The following is a 26,604-nucleotide window of genomic DNA, read 5'->3' on the forward strand; positions in this document are numbered from 1 at the left end:
AGAGGAGTGAGAGCCGAGAGAGAGATATGAGAGAGAGGTGTGAGAGCTTAAAGTTTGGGATTGTGTTTGGCTAACTAGGTTAGCCTTTTAGGTTAGGGTTTAATGTTGCATGTGTGCAACATTTATGGGGGGAGAATGAAGTAATGAGGGAGAGAGAGAAGGGGGTGCGTGAGGGGAGAGAGAGACCGAGAGTGAGAGAGAGTGAGGGAGAAAGAGAGAGAGGGAGAGAGATTGAGAGAGAGTCGAGAGTGAGAGAGATTGAGAAAGAGTCGAGAGTGAGAGAGATTGAGAGAGATTGAGAGAGAGTCGAGAGTGAGAGAGATTGAGAGAGATTGAGAGAGAGTCGAGAGTGAGAGAGATTGAGAGAGATTGAGAGAGAGTCGAGAGTGAGAGAGATTGAGAGAGATTGAGAGAGAGTCGAGAGTGAGAGAGAGTGAGATATAGAAAAATACATACACATATGCTTGACTACTTTACATCACTAATTTAGTGTGTAGGAATATATCCCACGGAAATATATTTATTTTCGTGTGGGAAAAACTTATCTCAATTATGATATATCTAATATCATAATAACAATGTATCAAAATCATATGCGAATATTCTGCCACGTAAAATATTAATATCACATAGATATCTCAATTAAAATGCAAGGCGAAGATAGCCTTCTCTATAATAGGATTTATAAGGCCCGAGAAAATAATCTTGCCGCCTATTAAACTCTCAAAAATCTTATCTCATTTATTCGCCCTTGTGCATTATTCCTCTAGCTATTATTTAAACTCAATTTAAATACGAGCTAGGGCACAATTAGCTTCTCAAAATACGGGGTGCTACACTAGCTTACTAAAGACGAGAGGAAGATATCGATGGATGGTAATATGAGTGAATTAGAGATGATAAGAGAATTTAAAATGATGCTAGAATTGAGATGGAGATGTTAATTGTTTTCGAGTGAGACGAAGTGCTAGAAATGGAGTCGAGGTAGTGTTCGAGAATTTCTATAGAGAGGATTAATCTAGAATGACGATTAGAGTAATGACGAGTGATGATCCGTTTATATGTGATAACTTTGTGAGTTATTTGTTTGACGTTATGAGAATTACGTGATACGTGCGCACTTATATTTGAGTCAGTGTAATTTTTCGAAAATTGGCATACATGATTTTATTTACCACCACACACTCTTACACTCACAACCATTATTTTAATCTTTTTCCCACATGTGGAATTAGGTGGATTAGACATGTTGTTAAGAGGGAGACAAAGTACTATTTGAGCATTTAATGCTTCTTATCTTAAAGAATAAGAATCTTGTTTAAAACCAAAGAGTCTCTCTCTCCTTCCGTCATTCTCATCATTTTCGGCCCTTCACCTTCTTCTCCCTCCCTCACGACATTATCTCTCTCCTCCATTGGAGACAAAGCTCAAGCTGTTACAGTCCTAACTGTGATAGAATACTCCGCTAAATCTAGCCTTAAACACTTTCTAAGCTTGATTCAAGAAGTTTAGTGGAGTTTAAAACCTGTAGAATCGAGAAAAGACGTCCTTTTTCTTGAACTGTTTGAGTAAGTGTTCTGATCTTTTGGATATAGACTTATTGTGAGATGTATGTGATGATATGTGTGTATAAAAGGATGTTTTAAACATGAGAAACTCCCCCTCCTCCTTTTTCTTCATTCTCGGAAACTTGGGCTTATGCCCTTTAAAAATCTTTCTTTTCTTAAACCGAGATGAGAAATATGTTATATGTGATGATTTGTATGTTATAGGTGATGTTTTGAAGTGATTAAGATGTGTTTTACAAAACTGAGTCTTGAGATATGAGTTTTTACAAAATGGAGTTTGATATAAGATTATGAGAAAAATCTGTAACTGATGTCTTGAATGATGTTTAGATGATGAGTAAGAACTTATGAAAAGATTTACGCGTTAATTGATGATTTTAGTGTTGGTAAGAGTTCGTGTAACACCCCGTACTTTTCCTTACTAATAATAGTGTCAAGATGCAATTGAGAATACGGAGCTATCAGGATGCTAGAATTTATTTTTTTTTGGTAAGGAACGAATGAGACAGAGATTCTCTTTAAAAGAGATTTCAGTCCTTAGAGCTAATGATGGAATTAGAAGAGAATATGATTGAGAATGAGTTGAGATAGAGATGCTGATTGAATTGAGCTGAGATTTTATTTTAGTTCCAACTTTGTAAAACGAGTTATCAGATATAGAGTTACCGAATACGGAGCTATCAAAGAGATTTATTGTCCTATTAAGAAAATAGGAAATTTGAAATAGAAGAGTCAAGAAAGAAAGAGTGAGAATCCTGAGCAAAAGAGTTAGTTGAAAGATGTTATGTCTTAAGTGACTTTCATTTATTTTGACATGATGATATGTGATTTTATTTGTTTGAGTAAGTGATCTTATGTGATTGACTAATTATGTGACTTTTTTTGAGTTTTCAAATTGAATGAGATTTATTTTGACCAAGAAATTGAGGGATGACGATTTATAAAATTTTTCCAATAATATTATTTTTCTCAAATTATTTTCCTATGATGGTGTATTTATAAATTGAGAGAGTGCACTAATATTAGTGCTATTTATTTTAATCACAAGAGTTTTATACTCTAGCATTTTAATTAATTGATGATTAGTCTTCCATGATTTTTAATACATGGATTATCTACACCACACAATATTACACTTACATGATTTTTTTTAATTAAATGAACATGTGCCAATTTCCCTAACTTTGCTTGTAGTAGGCGTGTGGCAAGGGGTGAAGAATGAGATTAGGGTGTAAACTTAGGGGGAGACAATGCATTAAATGAGGAATAGTTAATTGTCCCTAATCATCCTTCCTAAGGAAGCCAAATTCATTTCACTCCCTCACAATTCATCACTCTCGGCACTCTCCAATTCCTCTCCCTCTCTACCGTTTTTGCTCCAAGAGATCACCAAAGATGGATCACCAAATCTCCTAAGTTCACATCAAGATCAAATCCTCCACCAAATCTTCCGTAAACACCTTCCAATTCTTGAAGATTTCAAGAGAACCGTGGGGTTTGGTTTGAAGAGCGAGAAAGAAAAACTTTGTTCTTTGATTGATCTTGGGTAAGTGATCTTTGATTTGCATAGATCTAGCTTCTATGATGATTTATATGATGTTTGAGAATGATTTACAAGCATGATTCATGAGTTTAAAAAAAGTTTGATGATAATTTAAGTGGGATGGGTTTACCCAAAATTTTGGGAAAAATCTTGAAGTTTATGAGTTGATTTGAAGATTTGAATATTTATATGAGTTCTTGAGCATGCTATGATGTTAAGTGATGGTTTAGATTGATGATTAGAAGTGTTGAAATGAGTTCTGTTTTGTTTTGCCGAGTTTTGTTCTTCTCTGGCGAGTCAGTCAGCTCTGCTCTGCCGAGTCAGTCAGCTCTGCTCTGCCGAGTCAGTCAGCTCTGCTCTGGCGAGCTTTTTAGCTCTGCTCTGGCGAGCTTTTCAGCTCTGCTCTGGCAATTTTTTTTTTTTTTTTTTTTTGCTCTGCTCTGGCGAACTTTTCTGCTCTGCCACCGAGCCGAGTCTAATGAGTCAAATATTTTTGTATTGATGTTTTTGAGTATTATAAGAGTTTAATATGAGTTTTGCAGAGTTTTTCATTAAAGAAGTATGGAGTTTGAGCATGATATTATAGTTTAATAATGTTTGGTTTGGTCAAGCTTTGACTATGTAATTTTTGATTGAGTTTAGTTTGCATAATAAGGGAGAGTCTATGCAAATGTTTTGAGATATGTGATGCATGAGACCAATTGGGAGTAGTTGAGTATCTTTGAGCATGTTTGCTAAAAGTGGAGTCGTTGTGCAACTCTTTTGCACCTACTGTTTCGTGAGGATTTTGTTACCCAAACACCATGAAAATTTTATGAGAAGTGCATGTATATGCGAGTATTGAGCATATTGGTAAAATTTTAAGCCTTTTCGGCAACGTTTACTATTTTTTTCAAAAATCGAAACTTCCAATTGCTCAAAACTGCCAATTATGGTAGACTGTAGAAAAACAGTCATATCTCCTAAACTACTTGGAGTTTTTCATCCTACTTTTTTTTTAAAAAAGGAAACTAGACTCAAAGAGGTTTCCGAAGATATGAGTTTCGACCCTAGTGGTGTTCTGTACCGAATTTGGTGAAGTCTATAAGTCGAGTCAGTGCAGAACGATGTTCTTTTGTGACATGTCTAAGTGTGATGTTTTATGCCTATTGTGCTTATGCTTGTTTATGTGCTTGATTGCTATGAGTTTAATCTGAGTTAAGTGTTAAGTCGAGAGTAGGACTTATGAATCCTTAGGAGTGGAGTATACCTAGGGATTGAGACTTTTTTTTTGGGTAAATAGAAGATGAGAGATAAGTTATAGTTTGAGACGAGTTTGGATCTTAGTAAATAAGTTTCTAACTGAGGTTTATTTTATCACATGAACATTCGATGACGATGATGATGATTTATGAAGGCCCGAGCGAGACGAAGAAGTATGTCGCCTGTTTCCTTTTCGAGCTTGAGCTACGGACTACAGGTGGGCAATATTTTGAGTATACGTATATCATATGAGCTTTCGAAATGATTTAATGATGTTATGAGTTTATCAAATATTTTGAGATAAATGATGTTTGAGAACTGTTTGACTTGCCAATTTTTGATGTTGAGTTTGTATGTTACCCTCTACTGATGAGATGAGACGAATTCGGTCCTGCTACAAGCGGGATTTTGTGCACAGAGGTGATTGTGAACCGTCTTCGGGTCGGCCGGTCACAGTACTTGAGAGGGAGGCCTACTTCTTAGTACCTTAATTATGATGATGAGTTGTAGATGCGGTACATGCATGACGTATACTTCGTCTGCAGACACTTATTTATGATGTTGATTAAGAAAACTGCATGCACAGATTCATTTATGCTAACTTATTTCTGTGTATTGCTGAGATGTGGCAAGCTTCAAACCTATAGCTCTAAGAGCTACTTTCATGATTTTTCGGCATTTGCCCACTGAGTATTTATATACTCACGCCCTGCATATATTTCTAAATGTGCAGGCTAAGAAATGGAACGAGATTGGAATGGTGCTGGCGGGGATTGTTTTGATGACGAACTTTCTTGTCTACTATCTTTTGATGCTAGAGTCTTAAGAGTGATATACTTTGCTCATCTCTTGAACGATGATAAAACCTTAGTGATATGATACCTTTATTCCTTTATAATCAAGTAATATACTCACGGTTATATGTCCTCATACATATAATCAGTACGCCTTTTGCTGCGATACTCTTGATAAAATGCTTCCTTATGAAAAATGAGCTATACCCGCTTTGTTTTTGTTCTTAAAATTCCTGTTATCGAAGAAGTTATAACGAAGTTGATATTTATACCCTTGAGCCGAATTATGATGCCTTGCCTTAGCATGTTTTGATGCGAGCTTCCGCCCAATGTTCAGTTTAGTTTCTATTGTCCTTTATTCATTCATTTTAGTCGTATCGATACCTGGTTTACGCTATCACTGGCTAGATGTCGGGCTGCGACAGAGTGGTATCAGAGCAGGTCGTCTGCTCTGAGTCTATTTCTTGATTGAGTTGAACCTTTGAGTGTTCTCATCTTTGAGTTGAGTACTAGTCTAAATGTGAATTCTTAGACTAGTTTGAGAGTCTTTTGAAATAAAACCCCAGCACTTCATCTCCTCCTGCTTACCGAGGTAAGAGTTACTGATGTTTCGTTACAGCTTTCTTTACAGTTTTATGTTGATTGTTGAGCTTGTGTTCCTAATGAGTTATATACTGAGCTGATAACGAAATTACTGAGCTGATAACGAAACCACATGAGATGATGGAGTATGATGAGCCGATGATTGATGAGATATTGAGGCTAGTATAGCCGATGCACCACCGTACCAACGAGAATGAGATGCAGAGTCAAGAAGAGGTAGTGATGTAGAGACGATATAGAGAGACTATGCGCCGTTGGTTCAGGACTGCTGGACCGAGAGAGGGCGATACATTAGGAGAGTTTCTAGCGCTTTACCACCGTCGTTGGTTGGAGGCTAGTATCCACGGGATTGACGAGCCTGAGGCCATTACACACTTGGTCCCGCAGCTGCGACCCGAGTGGCAGGATTGGGCAGCTTCACTGGTGACGCGGTATATTTTTAGGACTGAGTTTGGTCGTTATATGGGCGCTGATTTCCGAGGATTTATAGCGATGCTGAGTTACCGCTATTTCGCGTATGGTGAGCCACCTTCACCGCCTTATGGAGAGTGTGAGGGAGCAGCTCAGGGAGGGGATCTAGTTAGTGTACTGCCACCTATTGAGATCCCACAGCTGATTGCTTTGGTTGAGCCTCAGACACAGCATATTCCTTTTGATTCTTACCCGAGGGATGCCCCGTTGCCTGAGCCAGGCACTTTGGCTTTCCAGATGTTTGTGTAACACCCCGTACTTTTCCTATGATGTGAGATAGTGTCTTAACACTATTGAGAGAACTGAGATGTCGAGATGCGAGATTATTTTTTTTTTATGACCAAGATAAGACAGTTTGTCTTTTAAATAGAGATACGAGTGACTAAACCGAGGATAGAGTTAGAATGATGAGATTCGAGAAATGAGCTGAGATAGAGATGCTGATTGAATTGAGTTGAGATTTTATTTCCGATTACCGGGAATAGATTTACCAGATACTGAGTTATCAGAGTTTGACTGACCTATTAAAGAGAATAGGTATAATGAGTCTGACCTAGAGTCGAGGAAGAAAGAGTGAGAACCTTGATGAAAAGAGTCGGTCCGAGAGATGTCTAGTTTGTTTGTTTGCCGACTGCTTTAATGTGACATTATGTGAAATTACGTGACTGATCGACTATGTGATTTTCGTGATGTGTGTCACTGTGACCGAGTTATTATGATTTTTATTCGAGACTTTTGCATTTGGAATTTTGATTGAGTTTCCAAAGCAAGTATGGGTTATTTTTATCGAGAAATCGAATGACGCCGGTTTATGAAAATTTTTCCGGGCATAATATTTTTTTTAAAATTATTTTTTTTTCCTACGAAGAGGAATATTATAATTGAGTGAGTGCACTAATAATAGTGCTATGATCATTATTTTGGTCACATGAATAATTATACTATGGTATTTTATTAATGAGTGACTTTACCATAGTTTTGTGATTTTTATCTAATCACCCTTCACACTTTATTTAATTTTCCCATACCATATGTTATATGTCTCAATTTTGCTAAGTATGGAATTGAGAGAGTAGAGATTGAGAGTATAGAGGATGAGAGAGTAGAGATGAGAGTGTAGAGATTAGAGAGAGAGAGAGAAAAGATTAGAGAGAGAGGAGCATTAATTAGCAAATATTGCATAAGATATGCAAGATCAAACTCAATCTTGCAAAAGCCAAATCCCTCTCTCCCTCACTAAATTTTCGGCCATCACCCCTCTCTCCCTCACTACAATTTTCGCCCAACACACATACATACACTCATCTTCTTCACCTCACACTTCCACCATTTTCCACCATTAGAGCAAACCTTCGAAGCTTCCAACAAAATTACCAAACACCTCACATCACTCTAAAACTTTCCATAAACACTATCTATCCTAAATTGATCAAGAAAATCCTTGAAGAAGAAGCTCCAAAGTAGAGTGAGAAAGTGAGAAACTTTGGTAAGAACTTCGGTGAGTAACCATGTCTTTCCTAAAATCTTGTTTGAAAGATGTTATGTGAGTGTATTCTTGAAAGATGAGCAAGAAAATCACCCCTCCCTTTTCTTTTCCAAATTTTCGAAAAAAAGGGTCCTCACCCCTTTCAAAATTTTTCTTTTTCTTTTCTTGTTTGGGGGTGAAAAATGAGAGTTATGTGATGTGTATTGATGTATGATATATGTTGTGAAATATGTGTCATGAGATGTGAAACTTTGATGGAAGTTAGTTTACCCCAAAAATGGTAACTTTGGAGTTAATGAGTTAAATGATGAATTGATGATATAAATGAGTCTATGAGGTGTAGATGATGATGATTGATGGATTAATTTAAGTATATGATGTCAATTGGAGTTTTTGATGTGGGATAGTTTATTAAAATTTAGGGATATGTGTATATATGCCCTTATTTGTGAATTGATGGTTTTGATGTGAGATTAAGTGGTTAAAAATGAAAGATCTATGAGTAGATTAAAGATTTGTATGTGTTTGTAAAAATTTCAAAGAGTTAGTTAGTAAAAATTAGGACTTTTTAGTCTATGTGTTATTTAAGTGTTTTTGCTTGGAATATATGTTTTTAAGCATGATTGTAGTGTCTTTGTATTTTTGATTAAGTCTATTGTAGGCTAAATAAAATTTTGGCTAAGTTTAGTTTGTATGATTTTTGAGTTTTTGTATGATGTGAGTTTGATGCTTTATAAAATGTGGTTTATTTGCTCTATGATCATTATGAGAATTTTATCCATGTTTTGCTAAGAGTTTTATGTTGATACATGGATTTTCATAAAAATGTAATAAATATAGTTTTTATGATAAAAAGAGAGTAAATATGAGAATAATGAGTTATACGATGTAAATGATCATATTTGAGTATTTGAGAAATTTCGAGCATGAAACTGAGAAGGAATTTGTTAGATATGTTCGTTGAAGTGTTTTCTATGAGATTTGAGTGGATGATGAAAGAAAAGAGTCGAGATTGAGTATTACGAGTATTTTGATGTATTTGAATGTTTTTAAGTGCTTTAAGTGCTTAAAATGAGTTTTGATGTGGTTGCTTTGTATAATTGTTGAGTTGAGCATGTTTACTTGTGTGTATGTTTCGGAGTCGTTTTTCACGACACACTGACCTACTGTTTTCGAGGGGTTCTTGATACCCAAATGCCCTGAAACTTTTATGGTAGGTATATGTGAGAGTCATGAGCACACCGGTAAAATTTCAAGTCATTTGGACTTCGTTTGATATTTTTATAAAATGTAAAACTAAGACTGCTACATTCTGCCGAATTGTTCGGTGAGTAGCCAATAGAGTCATCGTTTCCAGTAGCGTTCCTTAGCATTCTGGAACCCAAATTTTTATGGTTGAGACCTGAGTGTCTTAGCTAAGTACCCACAAAATTTCAGACCGTTTTGACAACGTTTACTATTTTTCAAAAATCAAACTTTTTGGTTGCTAAAAACTGCCGATTATGGTAGACTGTAGTAAAACAGTCATATCTCCTAAAATACTTGGAGTTTTTGATCCTACGTTTTTTTAAATGAAACTAGACTCGAAGAGGTTTCTTTTGGTATGCGTTACGACCCCAGGAGAGTTCTGTACAGAGTCTGGTGAGGTTTTAAAGTTGAGTCAGTGCAGAGTAAAGCTTGTTTTCGACTTGTCTATGTGTGTTTTAATATGCCTAAGTGTTTATACTTGTTTATGTGCTTGTTTGCTATAAGTTTGAGTCGAGTTGAGAGTTAAGTCGAAAATTGGACGTGTGAATCCTTAGAAGCCAAGTATACCTAGGGATTGAGTTTTAACGGGTAAATAGATGTTGAGTGAGAAGTTAGAGTAAAGAAGAGATTGGATTTAGAATTTGAGTTTCTGACTAAGGTTTGTTTTATCACATGAACCTTCGATGACGATGACGATGTGATGATGACGTATGAAGGCCCGAGCGAGACGAAGAAGTAAGTTGCCTGATTTCTTTCCAGAATAAGCGAAGGACTTCAGGTGGGCAATATTTTGAGTATACAAATATTATCCGAGTTTTCTAAACTGATTTAATGATATAATGATGTTATGAGATTAACAAATGTTTTGAGATAAATGATATTTGAGAACTGTTTGACTTGCCAATTTTTGATGTTGAGTTTGTGTGTTACCCTCTACTGATGAGACGAATTCGGTCCTGCCACAAGCGGGATTTTGTGCACAGAGGTGACTGTGAGCCGTCTTCGGGTCGGCCGGTCACGGTACTTGAGAGGGAGGCCTACTTCTCAGTACCTTAATTATGATGATGAGTTGTAGATGCGGTACATACATGTCGTATACTTTGTCTGCAGACACTTATTTATGATGTTGATTGTGAAAACTGCATGCACAGATTCTTTTAATACTAATTTATTTCTGTGTGTTGCTGAGATATGGCAAGCTTCAAACCTATAGCTCTATGAGCACCTTTCTTGTTTTTCGGCATTTGCCCACTGAGTATTATGTACTCACGCCCTGCATATATTTCTAAATGTGCAGGCTAAGCTGGGAGTGAGATTGGACTGGTGCTGATGGGGGAGAGTTTCAAATGATGTAAATTAAATTACTATTTTGCCTCTATGATAATAGAGTCTTGATGTTTGAATTACTTAGTTTCTTTTGAGATCAAGCAATACACTCACGGTTATGTGTCTTCATACATATAATCGGTTCGCCTTTTGCTGAGATACTCTGCAAATTATGCTTCCTTATGAAAAATGAACTATACGCGTTTTGTTTTTGTTCGTGAAATTCCTGATAATTAAAAAGTTATGACAATGTTGACAATTTTACCCTTGGGCTAATTTTATGAAGTTTTTCCTTAGCATGCTTTTACGTGAGCTTCCGCATGACGTTCACCTAGTTCTTCTTATCTTTTATTCTTTAAAAATAGTCGTATCGATACTCGTACCCCACTATTACTAGTGTCGGGTCTGCGGGCTGCGACAGGGTGGTATCAGAGCAGGTCATCTGCTCTGAGTCTATTGCTTGACTAAGTTGAACCCTTGGTTGCTTCTACTCTTTTAAAATTGAGTACTAGTCTAATTTGAATTCTTAGACTAATTTGAGAGAGTTAGTTTGAAACGAAACCCCAGCACCCCATCTCCTCCGGCTTAAACGAGGTAAGAAGTTGATGTTGTTTCTTGTCGCTTTCTTGATTGAAAGTTGAGTTTGTTTCACTAATGAGTTATGAATTGTTTTGATGACGGAATTGTTTGAGAGGATGGAATCTGATATGAGGCAGTTGATGTGGAATATGAGGAGAAATGTTGAGGCTAGTATAGCTGATGCCCCACCATATCCAACGAGGACGAGTATGTTGTTGATTGAGATGTACCAAGTAAGTTTCGTATCCATTTTCTAATGAACGTGATATTTTACAGGATGCAGAGTCAAGAGGAGGCATCGATACAGAGACGATACAGCGAGGCGATGCGCCGATGGTTCAGGACTACTGGACTGCGAGAGGGCGATACTCTTGGGGAGTTTCTAGCGTACTACCACCGACGATGGTTGGAGGCTAGTGCCCATGGGATAGACGAGGCTGAGGCTATTACTCACCTGATTCCACAGTTGCCACTCGGATGGCAAGACTGGGCGGCTTCGCTGGTGCCGCAGTATATCAGGAGGACTGAGTTTGGGCGGTTAGTGAGCGCCGATTTCCGTGGTTTCATCGCGACGTTGAGCCACCGATATTTTGCTTTTGACGAGCCACCTCCACCGCCGTATGGACAGTTAGAGGGACCAGCCCAGGGAAGGGAGCTACTTGTTGTGCCCCCACTTCCCGATGAGCCGTTTCCGATTGCACCTCCACCCCCAGTTGATCCGATGCCAGTTCTATCTGAGCCTGTTGTTTTCGAGCCGACTATCTTTGAGACATATTCTCCAGTGGTAGAGCATGACCCGTTTGCGTTTCTATCACTCATTCCTTTTTCCAGTGCCGAGTTACCGCCTTGGGATTGGACACCGGCGACGGCATCTTCGCCACTGCCACCTGTTGAGTCGGCACAGCCGATTGTTTCCACCGAGCCTGAGATGCAGTATGTCCCCTTCGATCCATATCCGAGGGTTGCCCCGCTACCTGAGCCTGGCACTTTGGCCTTTCAGACATATATGCATTCGATTTTATACCCACCGTCCCGAGACGCCCAGGAGGGAAGTTCTCGGCCCATACTCCTTGACAGTGATGAGGAGGACCCGGATGAGGAGACTCCAGAGATGACGGTCGGATACGGACGGACTCAGCCGTTGCAGCGTCACACTACAGCCGACGGAGTTGAGACATGGGTACCTGTTCCCGAGGTGCCGGTTTTTGGACCGATGATGGACACGGACGTTGAGGATGAGCCGAGTGATGACAGCGTCTATCGACTGATTGACGAGTACGGGAGTCAGGAGGCAGAGCAGGACGAGGAGACGGAGCCGAGTGAGGACATGGATTATGACGAGGCGACGAGCAGGATTGCAGGAGATGACGACTGGTGATCGTGTATTTAGTAGACGCGCATATTTGTATAGATGCATAGTTGATATATATATATATATGTAGAGAGGCATAGTATAGTGTGTATATGTAGATAGCATATATCTATAGGTGCTTAGTACCTATGATGCTTGTATAGCTAGAGCATCATTTTAGTATTAGGACCGTTGTATATAGGATCCTACTTTTGTAAAAGCCCTCGAGGAAGAGGCAATTTTCCCTATATATATATACTGAGATGTTGATGATTAGTGAGTTTTACCTTCCTTATCAGAGTTTTGAGAATGATGATGATGCTGATGCATAGTGATAAACGAGAAATAGAGGTTGATGAGAATAATGATCGATGATAGACGAAAAGTTGAGTAGACGAGATTTTTGAGAGTTTTGAGTTTTTCAAACGAGATATAGAAGAGAAGTGAGAAAAACAGAAATCGCTTGTTTGTTTTTTTTTGACGAACGGCTAGTTTTGAGGACGATAGTTATATGTTTCTTCTTCCTTTATAGTATGCCTCCGAGAAGAAGGGGGAACAGAAGGAACATAGATCGAGAAGAAGAGGAGGAAGAGGAGCAGAGAGATCCCACGCCACCACCTCCCCCACAACAAGAAAGGAGGGTAGAGGAACTTTTTCTGCGACAAAATCCACCAACATTCAATGGATCAGGAGATCCCGCTGAAACCGAGGAGTGGATTCGAAGTATGGAGAGAATTTTTAGATTCCTTCGATGTAATGACGCTGAGCGACTCATGTGTATGTCGTATCAACTTAAGGGATCCGCAGATTTCTGGTGGGAAGCGAAGCAGAAGACGATGAACGAGGAGCAGATAGCAGCTCTTACCTGGGAGCAGTTCAAAGAAGCTCTTTGTGAGAAATACATACCCCGAAGCTATCGAAAGAAGAAAGAGATGGAGTTTGTAAATTTGAAGCAAGGGAGTAAGACGGTAGCTGAGTATGACCGACAGTTTTGCGATCTGGCCCGATATGCTCCATATCGAGTGGATACAGATGAAAAGATGTCAGAACTGTTTTGCTCCGGATTAAAGCAAGAGATACGAGTTGTTTTAGCGAGTCAGAGTGCGCTAACCTACGCTGAGGCTTTAAACCGAGCGCTAGACATGGAACTGGCAATGCAGCCAGAGAGACCGAGTCAAGGCTCGATTCCACAATCAAACCCGAATGTTCAATCGGGAAATCATCCTTTTGCTGGACGAAGCCAAAAGGGCAAGAGAAAATGGGATGACCGAAATCAAGGTCCCAAGAAGCCGTGGCAGAGTCAGAATGTGCCACCGCAATTTCAGAACAGAGATAAACGACCTTATGTTGGCCCAGCTGCCCCAGCAGCAGTTTTTCAAGGACCGCGAGGATTACCGCCTTGCCCGAAGTGCAATAAACTCCATTTGGGAGAGTGTAAAATGGGACAGAATGCCTGTTACACCTGCGGAAAAGTTGGACACTACTCGAACCAGTGTCCGAATCGTCAGCCAAGTGGGAGCGGAGGACGATCGAACCAATTCCGGCCACAACTCAAAGCAATGGATGGAATCTTACCGCTACCTCCGCCACAACGACAACAGCAAGCCTATCGACCGCGTCAGTCAAAAAGGCAACCACCAGCCCCGCAGGCAAATCAACAGCATCACCAGAGGGTGTTTGCACTGGATCAGAAGGCACCAGAGAAGAATCAAAGAAATTTGACAGGTATAGGCGAGTTGAAAGGAGTGCCTATCGTAGTTTTGTTTGATACTGGAGCTTCGCATTCTTTTATCTCACATACTTGTGTCGATACCTTAGAATTGAAAGTAGAGCCTGCCCCACAATCTCTAAGAGTAACCACACCTATAGGCAGAACTACTACGGTTTCGCACGTATGCCCTAACTTAGAATTTAAGTTAGAATCGATTAAGCTCGAGGCTAGAAACCTGAGATTGATGCCTATGTGGCATTTGGATATAATTTTGGGAATGGATTGGTTAGAGGAGAATCATGCCAAGATACAATGCAAGGAGAGACGGATATCTTTTCAGCCACCTGGCCAAGAACCTACTTCCTTCATTGGCATTGAGGGAAAATGGAAGAAGACACCGATCATCTCGGCATTGCAAGCAAGAAAGCTCTTGCGAAGAAAGGATACAACCGCGTACGTTGTATATCTGAACCAGAGAGACGAGTCCAAGGCAAACGTTGATGACGTGCCGATCGTGCGAGAGTACAAAGACGTTTTTCCTGAGACTTTACCAGGATTACCACCAGACCGACAACTCGAGTTTACGATCGATTTAGAGCCTGGTGCAGCACCGACGTCGAAAGCACCATACAGAATGGCCCCTGCTGAGTTGCAAGAGTTGAAGCTGCAACTTCAAGAACTTTTAGATATGGGCTTCATTCGACCTAGTGTTTCCCCGTGGGGAGCACCAGTTCTTTTTGTCAAAAAGAAGGATGGAAGTTTGAGGTTGTGTATCGATTATCGAGAGCTGAACAAAGTGACGTTGAAGAATAAGTATCCGTTACCTCGAATCGATGATCTGTTCGATCAACTACAGGGAGCGACCACCTTTTCAAAGATTGACTTGAGAACGGGATACCATCAACTGAAAATACGATCGGAAGACGTTCCGAAGACGGCATTTCGTACAAGATACGGACACTATGAGTTTATAGTTATGCCTTTCGGTTTGACGAATGCTCCGGCAGTATTCATGGATCTCATGAATCGCGTTTTTCACGAATACTTAGACAAGTTTGTGTTAGTCTTCATAGACGATATCCTGATTTACTCGAAGAGTAAACGAGAACACGAAGAGCATTTGAGGATCGTGTTGGAAAGTTTACGAGCGGAAAAGCTGTATGCGAAGTTTAGCAAATGCGAGTTTTGGCTTGAAGAAATTAATTTTCTTGGCCATATCGTTTCCGCGAGAGGAATTGAGGTAGACCCAGCGAAAGTTCAAGCGGTACAGGAATGGAGATCGCCAACCACACCGCACGAGATTCGCAGTTTTCTGGGATTAGCAGGATATTATCGACGTTTTATAGAGGGCTTTTCGAAAATCGCTAAGCCATTGACGCACCTGCTAAAGAAAGAAGTCAAATTCGTCTGGACGGACGAATGTGAGCGAAATTTTCAAGAGCTGAAGAAGAGGCTCACTATTGCCCCAGTTTTAGCTGTTCCGAAAGCAGACAAAGAATATGCAGTGTACACTGATGCATCGAAGCATGGTCTAGGTTGTGTACTGATGCAAGAAGGAAAAGTTATAGCGTATGCTTCACGACAACTGCGACCGCACGAGGTGAATTATCCGACGCATGATTTAGAATTAGCAGCCGTAGTGCATGCTTTGAAGATCTGGAGACACCATCTCTATGGAACACGGTGTGAGATATACACTGATCATAAAAGTCTCAAATATTTCTTTGAGCAAAAAGATCTGAACATGCGACAACGAAGATGGTTAGAGTTGGTGAAGGACTACGATTGCGGGATAAATTATCATCCCGGAAAAGCTAACGTTGTAGCTGACGCTTTGAGCAGAAAGAATCAGGGAGAGTTAGGATTTCTCCTTACTCGAGAAGAGAACCTGATCAAGGAATTCAAGAAGATGAATTTGGAGGTAGTAATACCACCACAAACGACAGAGATAGTAATTTCTGCACTGAGCATTACACCTGACTTACGAACGAGAATAGTCACAGCTCAGAGAGAGGATGAGAAGATGGAAAAGTTACGAATGAAGATTCGAACTGAAAAAGTGGAGAATTATCAAGAGGCGGCAGATAATGCCATTTTGTTTGAGGGAAGACTGTGTGTGCCCGATAAAAAGGAGCTGAAGAATGAAATCATGAGTGAAGCTCATGACACCCCTTATACCGCACACCCAGGAAGTACGAAGATGTACCAGGACTTGAAAACGAAGTTTTGGTGGGAAGGAATGAAGCGAGAGATAGCGTCTTTCGTTGAAAGATGTCTAGCCTGTCAGCAAGTGAAAGCGTTACACCAACGACCCTATGGCAAGTTACAGCCATTGGAAATTCCAGAGTGGAAATGGAGTGATATAGCCATGGACTTTGTGACAGGACTGCCAAAGTCAAAAAGAGGAAATACCGCTATTTGGGTAATCATCGATCGATTGACGAAGAGTGCACATTTTGTACCGATTCAGATTACTTATGGATCTGACAAGTTAGCTCAGATTTATATCCGAGAGATAGTGCGATTGCATGGAGTACCGATGACGATCACATCAGATCGAGACTCGAAGTTTACTTCACGATTTTGGATGAGCATGCAGAAAGAGTTGGGTACTAAATTAAATTTTAGTACAGCGTTTCATCCGCAAACAGATGGACAGTCCGAGAGGACTATTCAGGTTTTGGAGGACATGATCCGAACTGTAGTGCTTGATAGAGGAAGCCAATGGGAGCAAGTTTTACCCCTGATCGAGTTTGCTTACAATAATAGTTTTCAGTCAACTATCAACATGGCCCCATACGAAGCCTTGTATGGAAGGAAGTGTAGATCTCCGCTTTATTGGGATGAAGTTGGAGAGAGAAAGGTACTTGGACCTGACGCGATAGAAGAGATGATCACTATTGTGAGACAGATTCGACAGAGAATAAAAGAGGCACAAGATCGTCAGAAATCTTATGCAGACACCAGAAGGACGGAGATTCATTTTGAAGAGGGAGACAAGGTTTTTCTAAAAGTTTCCCCATCTAGAGGAGTTCACCGTTTTGGAGTGAAAGGAAAACTTAAACCGAGGTATATAGGACCTTATGATGTATTAGAAAAGATAGGCCCTGTAGCCTATAAACTAGCGTTGCCTCCGAGCTTCGCGAACGTCCATGACGTTTTCCATGTTTCTCAATTGAGAAAGTACGTGTTTGATCCAAAACACGTCATTCATCAAGAAGAAGTATCCCTGGAACCAGATTTGAGCTATGAAGAGAGACCTGATGCTATTCTGGACCGGAAGATCCAACAATTGAGGAACAAGTCGATTCCTTTGGTGAAAATCCAATGGAGACATCACGGTCAAGAAGAATCAACATGGGAACTTGAAGAGAAGATGAAAGAGAAGTATCCAGAGCTTTTTCCCGAAGGTGAATAACTCAAATTTCGGGACGAAATTTTTTTTTAGGGGGGTAGGATATAACACCCCGTACTTTTCCTATGATGTGAGATAGTGTCTTAACACTATTGAGAGAACTGAGATGTCGAGATGCGAGATTATTTTTTTTTTATGACCAAGATAAGACAGTTTGTCTTTTAAATAGAGATACGAGTGACTAAACCGAGGATAGAGTTAGAATGATGAGATTCGAGAAATGAGCTGAGATAGAGATGCTGATTGAATTGAGTTGAGATTTTATTTCCGATTACCGGGAATAGATTTACCAGATACTGAGTTATCAGAGTTTGACTGACCTATTAAAGAGAATAGGTATAATGAGTCTGACCTAGAGTCGAGGAAGAAAGAGTGAGAACCTTGATGAAAAGAGTCGGTCCGAGAGATGTCTAGTTTGTTTGTTTGCCGACTGCTTTAATGTGACATTATGTGAAATTACGTGACTGATCGACTATGTGATTTTCGTGATGTGTGTCACTGTGACCGAGTTATTATGATTTTTATTCGAGACTTTTACATTTGGAATTTTGATTGAGTTTCCAAAGCAAGTATGGGTTATTTTTATCGAGAAATCGAATGACGCCGGTTTATGAAAATTTTTCCGGGCATAATATTTTTTTTAAAATTATTTTTTTTTCCTACGAAGAGGAATATTATAATTGAGTGAGTGCACTAATAATAGTGCTATGATCATTATTTTGGTCACATGAATAATTATACTATGGTATTTTATTAATGAGTGACTTTACCATAGTTTTGTGATTTTTATCTAATCACCCTTCACACTTTATTTAATTTTCCCATACCATATGTTATATGTCTCAATTTTGCTAAGTATGGAATTGAGAGAGTAGAGATTGAGAGTATAGAGGATGAGAGAGTAGAGATGAGAGTGTAGAGATTAGAGAGAGATTAGAGAGAGAGAGAGAAAAGATTAGAGAGAGAGAGAGAAAAGATTAGAGAGAGAGGAGCATTAATTAGCAAATATTGCATAAGATATGCAAGATCAAACTCAATCTTGCAAAAGCCAAATCCCTCTCTCCCTCACTAAATTTTCGGCCATCACCCCTCTCTCCCTCACTACAATTTTCGCCCAACACACATACATACACTCATCTTCTTCACCTCACACTTCCACCATTTTCCACCATTAGAGCAAACCTTCGAAGCTTCCAACAAAATTACCAAACACCTCACATCACTCTAAAACTTTCCATAAACACTATCTATCCTAAATTGATCAAGAAAATCCTTGAAGAAGAAGCTCCAAAGTAGAGTGAGAAAGTGAGAAACTTTGGTAAGAACTTGGGTGAGTAACCATGTCTTTCCTAAAATCTTGTTTGAAAGATGTTATGTGAGTGTATTCTTGAAAGATGAGCAAGAAAATCACCCCTCCCTTTTCTTTTCCAAATTTTCGAAAAAAAGGGTCCTCACCCCTTTCAAAATTTTTCTTTTTCTTTTCTTGTTTGGGGGTGAAAAATGAGAGTTATGTGATGTGTATTGATGTATGATATATGTTGTGAAATATGTGTCATGAGATGTGAAACTTTGATGGAAGTTAGTTTACCCCAAAAATGGTAACTTTGGAGTTAATGAGTTAAATGATGAATTGATGATATAAATGAGTCTATGAGGTGTAGATGATGATGATTGATGGATTAATTTAAGTATATGATGTCAATTGGAGTTTTTGATGTGGGATAGTTTATTAAAATTTAGGGATATGTGTATATATGCCCTTATTTGTGAATTGATGGTTTTGATGTGAGATTAAGTGGTTAAAAATGAAAGATCTATGAGTAGATTAAAGATTTGTATGTGTTTGTAAAAATTTCAAAGAGTTAGTTAGTAAAAATTAGGACTTTTTAGTCTATGTGTTATTTAAGTGTTTTTGCTTGGAATATATGTTTTTAAGCATGATTGTAGTGTCTTTGTATTTTTGATTAAGTCTATTGTAGGCTAAATAAAATTTTGGCTAAGTTTAGTTTGTATGATTTTTGAGTTTTTGTATGATGTGAGTTTGATGCTTTATAAAATGTGGTTTATTTGCTCTATGATCATTATGAGAATTTTATCCATGTTTTGCTAAGAGTTTTATGTTGATACATGGATTTTCATAAAAATGTAATAAATATAGTTTTTATGATAAAAAGAGAGTAAATATGAGAATAATGAGTTATACGATGTAAATGATCATATTTGAGTATTTGAGAAATTTCGAGCATGAAACTGAGAAGGAATTTGTTAGATATGTTCGTTGAAGTGTTTTCTATGAGATTTGAGTGGATGATGAAAGAAAAGAGTCGAGATTGAGTATTACGAGTATTTTGATGTATTTGAATGTTTTTAAGTGCTTTAAGTGCTTAAAATGAGTTTTGATGTGGTTGCTTTGTATAATTGTTGAGTTGAGCATGTTTACTTGTGTGTATGTTTCGGAGTCGTTTTTCACGACACACTGACCTACTGTTTTCGAGGGGTTCTTGATACCCAAATGCCCTGAAACTTTTATGGTAGGTATATTTGAGAGTCTTGAGCACACCGGTAAAATTGCAAGTCATTTGGACTTCGTTTGATATTTTTATAAAATGTAAAACTAAGACTGCTACATTCTGCCGAATTGTTCGGTGAGTAGCCAATAGAGTCATCGTTTCCAGTAGCTTTCCTTAGCATTCTGGAACCCAAATTTTTATGGTTGAGACCTGAGTGTCTTAGCTAAGTACCCACAAAATTTCAGACCGTTTTGACAACGTTTACTATTTTTCAAAAATCAAACTTTTCGGTTGCTAAAAACTGCCGATTATGGTAGACTGTAGTACAACAGTCATATCTCCTAAAATACTTGGAGTTTTTGATCCTACTTTTTTTTAAATGAAACTAGACTCGAAGAGGTTTCTTTTGGTATGAGTTACGACCCCAGGAGAGTTCTGTACAGAGTCTGGTGAGGTTTTAAAGTTGAGTCAGTGCAGAGTAAAGCTTGTTTTCGACTTGTCTATGTGTGTTTTAATATGCCTAAGTGTTTATACTTGTTTATGTGCTTGTTTGCTATAAGTTTGAGTCGAGTTGAGAGTTAAGTCGAAAATTGGACGTGTGAATCCTTAGAAGCCAAGTATACCTAGGGATTGAGTTTTAACGGGTAAATAGATGTTGAGTGAGAAGTTAGAGTAAAGAAGAGATTGGATTTAGAATTTGAGTTTCTGACTAAGGTTTGTTTTATCACATGAACCTTCGATGACGATGACGATGTGATGATGACGTATGAAGGCCCGAGCGAGACGAAGAAGTAAGTTGCCTGATTTCTTTCCAGAATAAGCGAAGGACTTCAGGTGGGCAATATTTTGAGTATACAAATATTATCCGAGTTTTCTAAACTGATTTAATGATATAATGATGTTATGAGATTAACAAATGTTTTGAGATAAATGATATTTGAGAACTGTTTGACTTGCCAATTTTTGATGTTGAGTTTGTGTGTTACCCTCTACTGATGAGACGAATTCGGTCCTGCCACAAGCGGGATTTTGTGCACAGAGGTGACTGTGAGCCGTCTTCGGGTCGGCCGGTCACGGTACTTGAGAGGGAGGCCTACTTCTCAGTACCTTAATTATGATGATGAGTTGTAGATGCGGTACATACATGTCGTATACTTTGTCTGCAGACACTTATTTATGATGTTGATTGTGAAAACTGCATGCACAGATTCTTTTAATACTAATTTATTTCTGTGTGTTGCTGAGATATGGCAAGCTTCAAACCTATAGCTCTATGAGCACCTTTCTTGTTTTTCGGCATTTGCCCACTGAGTATTATGTACTCACGCCCTGCATATATTTCTAAATGTGCAGGCTAAGCTGGGAGTGAGATTGGACTGGTGCTGATGGGGGAGAGTTTCAAATGATGTAAATTAAATTACTATTTTGCCTCTATGATAATAGAGTCTTGATGTTTGAATTACTTAGTTTCTTTTGAGATCAAGCAATACACTCACGGTTATGTGTCTTCATACATATAATCGGTTCGCCTTTTGCTGCGATACTCTGCAAATTATGCTTCCTTATGAAAAATGAACTATACGCATTTTGTTTTTGTTCGTGAAATTCCTGATAATTAAAAAGTTATGACAATGTTGACAATTTTACCCTTGGGCTAATTTTATGAAGTTTTTCCTTAGCATGCTTTTACGTGAGCTTCCGCATGACGTTCACCTAGTTCTTCTTATCTTTTATTCTTTAAAAATAGTCGTATCGATACTCGTACCCCACTATTACTAGTGTCGGGTCTGCGGGCTGCGACAGTTTGTGCATCCGATTCTCTACCCACCGTCTAGAGATGCTCAGGAGGGAGGATCACGACCAGCTCAGCTTAACAGCGACGAGGAGGACCCTGTTGAGGAGACTCCGGAGATGACGGTCGGCTATGGACAGACCCGGCCACTGCAGCATCATACTACATCCGATGGAGTCGAGACATAGGTACCTGTTCCTGAGGTGCCGATTTATGATCCGATGGTGGACACCGACGTTGAGGACGAGCCGAGTGATGACAGTACTTACCGACTGATCGACGAGTATAGGAGTCAGGAGTCGGAGCCGAGCGAGGAGACGGAGCCGAGTGAGGACATGCCGGTTGATGACGCAGCTAGCAGAGTATCGAGAAATGATGGACAGTGACTATAGTCGTCTTGTAGACGTGTAGATACATATGTATAGTGACGCATAGATGATATATATATATAGATAGAAAAGCATAGTATAGTGAGCTTGAGTAGATAGTATATATCTCGAGATGCATAGTGCTTATGATGCTTGTATAGCTAGAGCATCATTTTAGTATTAGGGCCTATGTACATAAGATCCTACTTTTTGTAAAGACCTCGAGAGAGAGAGAGGCAATTTTCTATACATATAAGATGTTGATGATTAGTAAGTTTCACTTTCCTTATGAGAGCTTTGAGATTGATGATTTTGATGTATGATGATAAATGAGAAATAGAGTTCATGAGAATCATGAATGATGATAGATGAGAAGTCGAGTGGACGAGAAATTTTGAGAATTTTGAGATCATATTTTTTGAAGTGTAGAATTGAGAGATGAAACAGAGAACTTGTAGTTTTGAGATGATGAAAGACTAGTTTCGAGGCCGATATTTATATGATTCCTTTTTCTATATAGCATGCCTCCGAGAAGAAGAAAGAATAGAAATCAAGAAGAGAAAGAAGAGGAGGAATAGAGAGATCCTACGCCACCACCACCACCTCCTCCACAACAGGAGATGAGGATAGAAGAACTTTTTCTGAGACAAAAATCCACCAGTTTTCAATGGATCGGGAGATCCCGCTGAAACTGAGGAGTGGATTAGGAGTATGGAGAGAATTTTTAGATTCCTTAGATATAATGACGACGAGCGTCTCACATGTGTGACGTATTAACTCAAAGGATCTGCAGATTTCTGGTAGAAGGCGAAACAGAAAACGATGAGCGAGGAGCAAATAGCAGCTCTTACATGGGAGCAGTTTAAAGAAGCTCTTTATGAAAAATACGTACCCCGAAGTTATAGAAAGAAGAAAGAGATAGAGTTCGTGAATCTAAAGCAAGAAAATAACACTATAGCCGAGTACGATCGACAATTTTGTGTTTTAGCTCGATATGCTCCATATCGAGTAGATACAGATGAAAAGATGTCGGAACTGTTTTGCTCCAGCCTGAAGCAAGAGATACGAGTTATATTAGCAAATCAGAGTGCGCTAACTTATGCTGAAGCATTGAACCGAGCACTAGATATGGAACTGGCTAAGCAGCCACAGAGACCGAGTCAAACTTCGATGTCACAATCGAACCTGAATTTTCGAACGGGAAATCAGACTTTTGCTGGACAAGGCCAAAAAGGGCAAGAGAAAATGGGATGACTGAAACCGAGGTCCCAAGAAGCCGTGGCAGAATCATAGTGCGCCACAGCAATATCAGAACCGAGATAAACGGCCTTATGTTGGCCCAACTACCCAAACAGCAACTCCTCATGGATCGCGAGGAGTACCGCCTTGCCCGAAGTGCAATAAGCTACATTTGGGAGAATGTAAGATAGGACAAAATAGTTGCTATACCTGCGGAAAGGTCGGACATTTTTTTTTAAATCAGTGTCCAAATCGTCAGCAAGGAGGGAGCGATGGAAGATCGAGTCAATTTCGTCCGCAACTGAATGCAATGGAGGGAAATCTACCTCTACCGCTACCGCCACTACAGCGACGACAACCAGCCTATCGACCTCGACAGACTGGAGGACCGCAAAAAAACTTTGCAGGCTAATCAACCCCGTCATCAAAGAATCTTTGCGCTTGAGCAGAAGACACCTGACAAGAATCAAAGGAATTTGATAGGACTGGACGTTGAACCTGCTTCACAGCAGCTAAAAGTAACTACACCTATAGGTAAAACTACTACGGTTTCGCACGTGTGTCCTAACTTAGAATTTAAGTTAGAATCGATTTAAACGCGAGACTAGAAAACTGAGATTGATGCCTATGTGGCATGTAAATATAATGTTGGAAATGGACTGGTTAGTAGAAAACCATGCGAGAATACAATGCAAGGAAAGATGAATATCTTTCCAGCCACCTGGTCAAGAACCTACTTCTTTCATTGGCATTGGGGGAAAATGGAAAAAAATGCCAATCATCTCGGCACTACAAGCGAGGAAGTTATAGCGAAGAAAGGATACAACTGTGTATGTTGAATCAAAATGAGGAATCAAGGATGAGCGCTGATGACGTACCAATCGTGCGAGAGTACAATGATGTTTTTCCTGAATTTTTATCAGGATTTCCACTGGAATAACAGCTTGAGTTTACGATTGATTTAGAGCCTAGCGCAGCACCGATATCTAAAGCGCCGTATAAAATGGCCCCCGTAGAGTTGCAAGAGTTGAAACTGCAACGCCAAGAACTTCTAGATATGGGTTTTATTCGACCCAGTGTTTCCCCGTGGGGAGCCCCAGTTCTTTTTGTCAAAAGGAAGGATGATAGTAAGATTGTGTATTGACTAGCGAGAGCTGAATAAGGTAACCTTGAAGAATAAGTATCTGTTACCTCGAATTGACGACCTGTTTGATCAACTACAAGGAGCGAGCACTTTTTCAAAGATTAACTTGAGAACGGTTTACTATCAGCTAAAATTTACGATCGAAAGATATTCGGAAGATGGCATTTCGTATGAGATACGGACACTATGAGTTTATAGTAATGCTTTTGGATTAACGAATGCCCCAGCCGTGTTCATGGATCACATGAACCGAGTTTTTCACGAATACTTAGATAAGTTCATGTTAGTCTTCATAGACGATATCTTGAGTTACTCGAAGAGTAAACGAGAACACGAAGAGCATTTCAGGAACGTGTTGGAGAGTTTGCGAGCTGAAAGCTATACGCGAAGTTTAGCAAATGCGAATTTTGGCTTGAGGAAGTCAATTTTCTCGGCAATGTTGTTTCCGCAAGAGGAATTGAAGTAGACCCAGCGAAAGTCGAAGTGGTACAAGAGTGGAGATCGATGACTACACCGCATAAAATCCGCAGTTTTCTGGGATTAGCAGGGTATTATCGACATTTTATTGAGGGCTTTTCGAAAATCGCTAAGCCATTGACGCACCTGCTAAAGAAAGAAGTTAAATTCGTTTGGACGGACGAATGTGAGCGAAGTTTTCAAGAGCTGAAGAAGAGACTTACTTTTGCCCCATTTTTAGCTATTCCGAAAGCGGACAAAGAATATGCGCATCGAAGAATGGTCTAGGTTGTGTATTGATGCAAGAGGGAAGAGTTATAGCATACGCTTCGCGACAACTAAGACCTCATGAAGTGATTTATCTAACGCATGATTTAGAATTAGCAGCCGTAGTGCATGCTCTGATGATCTGGAGACACCATCTTTACGGAGCACGGTGTGAGATATACACCGATCATAAAAGTCTCAAATATTTCTTTGAGCAAAAAGATCTAAACATGCGACAAAGAAGATGGTTAGAGTTGGTGAAAGATTACGTTTGCGGGATAAATTATCACCCCGGAAAAGCTAATATTGTAACTGATGCGTTGAGCAGAAAGAATCAAGGAGAGTTAGGATTTCTCCTTACTCGAGAAGAGAGCCTGATCAAGGGATTCGAGAAGATGATTTTGGAGGTAATAATACCACCGCAAACGACGGAAATAGTGATTGCATCACTGAGCATCACACCTGACTTACGATCGAGGATAGTCACAGCTCAAAGAGAGGATGAGAAGTTGAAAGGTTACGAATGAAGATTCGAACCGAAAAAGTGAAGAGTTATCAAGAGACGGCAAATAATGTCATTTTGTTTGAGGGAAGACTATGTGTGCCTGATAGAGGGGAGTTGAAAAATGAAATCATGAGTGAAGCTCATGACACCCCCTATACTGCACATTCAGGAAGTACAAAGATGTACCAAGACTTGAAAACAAAGTTTTGATGGGATGAAATGAAGCGTGAGATAGCATCTTTCGTTGAAAAATGTTTAGCATGCCAGCAAGTTAAAAGCATTACACCAGCAACCCTATGGCAAATTACACCCATTAGAAATTCCACAATGGAAATGGGATGATATAGCCATGGACTTTGTAACTGGCTTGCCAAAGTCAAAAAGAGGGAATACCACGATATGGGTAATTATCGATCGATTGACGAAGAATGCACATTTTTGTACCGATTCCGGTTACATATGGAGCTGACAAGTTAGCTCAGATCTATATCCGAGAGATAGTGCGATTGCATGGAGTACCGATAACGATCATGTTTACGTCACGGTTTTGGATGAGCTTATAGAAGGAGTTAGGTACTAAATTGAATTTTAGTACAGCGCTTCATCCGCAAACGGATGGACAGTCCGAAAGGACAATTCAAGTATTAGAAGATATGGTCCGAACTGTTGTACTTGATAGAGAAAATCAATGGGAGCAAGTTTTGCCCTGATTGAGTTCGCTTATAACAACAGTTTTCAAGTCGACTATTAACATGGCTCCATACGAAGCCTTGTATGGAAGGGAGTGTAGATCCCTGCTTTTTGGGACGAAGTTGGAGAAAGAAAAATACTTGGACCAGAAGCAATAGATGAAATGATTACCATCGTGAGACAGATTCGAAAGAGAATAAAAGAGGCACAAGATCGTCAAAAATCTTATGCAGACACGAGGAGGACGGAGATTCAATTCGAAGTGGGAGACAAAGTTTTTCAAAAAGTTTCCCCAT

The 26,604-nt window shown here is 39.4% G+C and overlaps 1 protein-coding gene and 1 long non-coding RNA gene across 2 annotated transcripts in view; one reads left to right on the forward strand and one right to left on the reverse strand.

The window, feature by feature from the left end:
* Positions 1–26,604, reverse strand: part of LOC131012914 (zinc transporter ZTP29-like) — a 92,465-nt gene that overhangs the window by 9,241 nt on the left and 56,620 nt on the right. The gene's annotated exons all lie outside the window — the stretch shown is intronic.
* LOC131012915 (uncharacterized) lies at positions 20,212–21,377 on the forward strand. The gene is made up of 2 exons (XR_009097519.1): positions 20,212–20,681; positions 21,201–21,377. It is a non-coding gene; the product is annotated as an uncharacterized LOC131012915 (long non-coding RNA).

This window comes from Salvia miltiorrhiza, chromosome 2, assembly GCF_028751815.1.
Source record: "Salvia miltiorrhiza cultivar Shanhuang (shh) chromosome 2, IMPLAD_Smil_shh, whole genome shotgun sequence".
NCBI classification, from domain to species: Eukaryota; Viridiplantae; Streptophyta; class Magnoliopsida; order Lamiales; family Lamiaceae; genus Salvia; species Salvia miltiorrhiza.